Source organism: Rhodnius prolixus, unplaced genomic scaffold, assembly GCF_049639745.1.
Source record: "Rhodnius prolixus isolate KJV_2025 unplaced genomic scaffold, Rpr scaffold_28, whole genome shotgun sequence".
In the NCBI taxonomy this organism is placed as follows: Eukaryota; Metazoa; Arthropoda; class Insecta; order Hemiptera; family Reduviidae; genus Rhodnius; species Rhodnius prolixus.
In genome coordinates, this window is record NW_027411618.1 from 888,989 (window position 1) to 893,583 (window position 4,595).

Consider the following 4,595-nt stretch of genomic DNA (forward strand, 5'->3'; position numbering starts at 1 on the left):
GTTAATGCGTTTGACGGGGTAGTTGTTGAGTTAAAGAATTGTTTTTGACCTTTCTATTATGTCCTGATGATATTGGGTTGATGTAAGTTTTAGGTTGCGTGAGATGAAATTATTTACGCAGTTGGTTTTTTGAAATAGGTCTACAAAGTGGTCATCAGGCCGATGTTACTCTATGCCAAGAGTCTGACCAGGTGTAGTTAGTAAGATCAAGACACTCCAGGACAACACTGAACCAATTTCTCCGACTATCGACTGACTCTCCTCGACGTATTTGAATAGAACTTCCTGCACGAGATTGCCTTACGTACGAGGGTCGTTTGAAAAGTCCGTGCAAGAATAAAAACTACTTAATTTTTTGGGGTAAACCTTTTTTATTTTTCAACATAGTCTCCTTTTAGGCTTATACGCTTCGTCCAACGCTGCTCTAGTTTGTTGATCCCTTCCGAATAATAGGATTTGTCCAAGTCTGAAAAATAGCCATTCGTTTCTGCAATCACCTCCTCGTTTGAATAAAATCTTTTTCCCGCCAGCCATTTCTTCATATTGGGGAACAAATAGTAGTCCGAGGGAGCCAAGTCTGGAGAATAGGGGGGATGTGAAACGAGTTGGAACCCTATTTCCATTAATTTTGCGACCACAACTTCTGAGGTGTGAGCTGGTGCGTTGTCATGATGGAAAAGGACTTTTTTGTGGGCCAATCGTGGGCGTTTTTCTTGCAGCTCGGTTTTCAAACCGTCCAATAACGATGAATAATATGCACCTGTAATAGTTTTACCCTTTTCCAGATAGTCGATGAGGATTATTCCTTGCGAATCCCAAAAGACAGTCGCCATAATCTTTCCGGCCGAAGGAACGGTCTTCGCCTTTTTTGGCGCAGATTCCCCCTTGGTAACCCATTGTTTAGATTGTTCTTTGGTCTCAGGAGTGTAGTGATGTATCCATGTTTCACCCACAGTGACGAAACGACGCTTAAAGTCCTGCGGATTCTTCTGGAACAGCTGCAAACCGTACTTGCAACACTTCACACGCGTGAGCAATCGCGGCACCCATCTTGCGGATAGCTTTGTCATGTCCAAATGTTGATGCAAAATATTATATACCCGTTCATTCGAGATGCCCACAGCACTAGCAATCTCACGCACCTTCACTCTTCTGTCATCCAACACCATATCATGGATTTTATCAATGATTTCTGGAGTAGTAACCTCAACAGGGCGTCCAGAACGTTCAGCGTCACTTGTGCCCATATGGCCACTCCGAAAATTTTGAAACCACTTATAAACTGTTCTAATCGAAGGTGCAAAGTCACCATAATGTTTATCAAGCTTCTGTTTAGACTCCTGAGGCGTTTTGCCTTTAATAAAGTAGTGTTTAATCAACACACGAAATTCTTTTTCGTCCATTTTTTGAAAATCACTCGACTTCCTCGATTCAAACGAATGCCAAACACAAAGAAATAGACCGATCTGGCTGAAACTTGGTGTGTGTTCTTCCAAGAGATGCTACTAACTAAACATAACATCGTATACGCGCCAGTGGTGCTATCTCTCTGACTTTGCACGGACTTTTCAAACGACCCTCGTAATCCCCGTAAACTCCTTGTTCCAAAACCATCTCAATAATTTCTACAAGTTGTTTTCAGCCTACGTCATAATGTGTTTTGCTGTGTGTATTGAACACTTCCGTTCAAAAAACTAAATCCATAGTTTGCTGAAACTTCCCCGGATATGCCAATGCCTTATTTGCAGAGGATCCTGCTGCTGGAAGTACCATTTCATAGGAATATTTTTTTCACTTCTTTCTTTTTCCTTAAAAATAGCTTCAAGATTGTCTCTCCATCTTTACATTACAATCACATTAATGCAATAATTAGTCCAGAAACAAAAAATAAGTTTAAAGGTCAGTCATAATTGGAAAAAAAAAATTAACGTTACAAAACTTTTGGATTTCAAAGCTTTGAAATCTTAAGATTTTGTAGATAGCGGAATTCGTGTGAATGTTCAGTCAATTTTTTTAAAAATATTTTTAAAGTTGCAAATATGTCAAGAGCACTCTCTACCTATACTGCGCTCACCATGGCCGGCACATCATGGAGCATGTTTTCAACAACAAAAAGATCATGCCCAATTTGTCAAATAAATTTTATTCTCCATCATTAAAACTGTCCGGTTGTGTAAGGTTTGATCGTCAAAAACTGCACGAAAAAGCGTAACGTTGAAAAACACCCAACTTTGACAATTTTTTTCTATTACTTACTTACTTATTTTATTATTCCACGCCACTTGTTTTAAAAATTAAAATATCAATACAGAATAAAGTGGTACTTACGATAGATCGATTTTAACAAAAAAACTTATTTTCGCCTTCTTTTATTTTTTATTTACATACATAGAACATAATAACCTTTTGAATCTCAAAAAATGATATCTCCGGCGTAAAATTAGACTTTGCATGATTACAATACCTTCATTTGTTATGACAGAGTAAAATAGGGTAAAAATAAATAAACGCCCAATATTAAATGACTGATACTGTACAACAGAACTCTCTCTGCAGGAGTAAGTTAAATTAAACCCAAACAAGATTGTGACCTAGCCCATTAGGACACAGATTGTATACCATCAAAGCCACTTCTCAACAGATATTTCTTCTTAACTTGTCGCAAAAAGATTCTAGTTCTATGGGAAAGATATTTATTATAAATATTATCTAAGATAAGAGCGGAACACGATGCCGCCTCCAAGATGGTCTACAAGAAGCCCCCCTTTTAAAAGGAAATTAGAAGTATGAAGACTTGAAACACAAAACCACCCTGAACGGAAATTAAGGCGAAGAGGTTTCTAGGAAACAGTGAAAGCACGATGTCCGTGCATGTCGCATGTTATCAGCGCTGTCCAGTAGCTGCTAGCTAACTCAGTAAGGGGTGTCCATTTGCCCCTCCAGGGTTAATGCAGCCTTGAATTTCTGTGGCTCAAACTATATAGCTGGATCATATAGCTAAACAGTAGAATTTAAAAATCCAGTTACTCCGCATTTCTATCAACTGTGGTGTTACAATTTGAGTAAAATTTCACTTTGCCCATTGATGAAAGAGATATTGCGACTTAAAACTTGGACAAAAGAGATTGTTGCAATTTGTGTTCTATAGGTCCTCAACTATTGTTGATAATTTTACCAATTGTACTGTTAAAGGTAGTCTTTAAGTAGTAAAAAGTAAAGTAATCGCCTATTTTTTCAGGCGGGGCTTAACGTCCAACTACCAATTAGGTGTCGTGGACGGAGGCGACTAGCAAACATACTTTACTGTAAATTTCTTTTATTAACCATTAAATAAAATCCAAGGCCTATGACCGGGTATCAAACCCACTAACCAGCAATGCATATTAGCTTTACAGGTCTCGCCTCTAACCGCTCGGCTACCGTAGCGCCTACTTTATCTATTATAAAACCATATAACAAATTGTACACATTACATTTTTTTGCTGCCCAAGATGCTGATATAATTGAAAAGGGGTAGTTATCTCTTTACATAAGTTCTTTCCTTTGTTTGTCGTATTTCTCACACTCCATGATTGTATGCTCTGCATTGTCAACCTCATTACATTTCTCATACAAGTTAGTATTGCATTCCCTGTTTTTATATAAATATTCTCCAGCATATACTAACAAATCTCTTGTTGATGAATTCTAAATTTCGAAACTAAGGTTTATTTAAATTAACACTGCATTGCCAATGCTCGAACTTAGTCAGTTATTGCCAATATGGAGTCATATTGACTCCATAATTAATTTTTATCTTTCTTTTATATTGATTTTAATTTTAATAATAAAATTTGCATTAAAGGATGAGAAAGAATAGGAATTAAGAACGAGAAAACAAAATTTTGTCCACAAATCAGCTTTAACATTTCACGCAGAAGGAATTAACTTCAACTTAGGATCGCTGTAAATCCAGTATTTTGTAGAATCCTGACTGGGCTGCCTTCTGATCAGGGACTTTTTCATTTTTTTTAATTGCATTCACTATTCTTTCAATTACTGTGCGCTGTTGATATTGATCGGAAATTACCCAATTCGCTGCAAGTTTTTGCTGCAATTCGGACAGAAAATCAATTCTAGAAAGAGGCTTTTTTTTTGTGCCTTGATACTTTCTATGAAAATTATGTAAATTTATCAAATAAGCATTTAGGCAATAATCTGGAGTAAAGTTAATGACAGAAAATCTATATTACTAATCAGGAGTGAAAATGACTCCGATATATTTACGTGTGTAATGCCAATCTGGAGTCAAAATGACTCTTATGATTCAAGTAAAACTAATCTGCAAAAAGGAAACTAAGAATTCCACGGTCTTCAGCTCGTGACTATCGAATGGTGAGATAGTGGGGATAGCATATCTTAAAGAGCATTTCGGGATAGCTATGAGATGTGGGGAAACAGATACCATTCCTATTTGACTCCGGATTGGCAATGCAGTGTTTAATGACCGCGTTATATTGTTTTTTAGAATGCACCTTTTCCATTTTTGTAAATCTTTTGCCATCTTAGAAAATGTATTTATTTAACCTTACTTGTTGCTATCTGTACTTATGGAA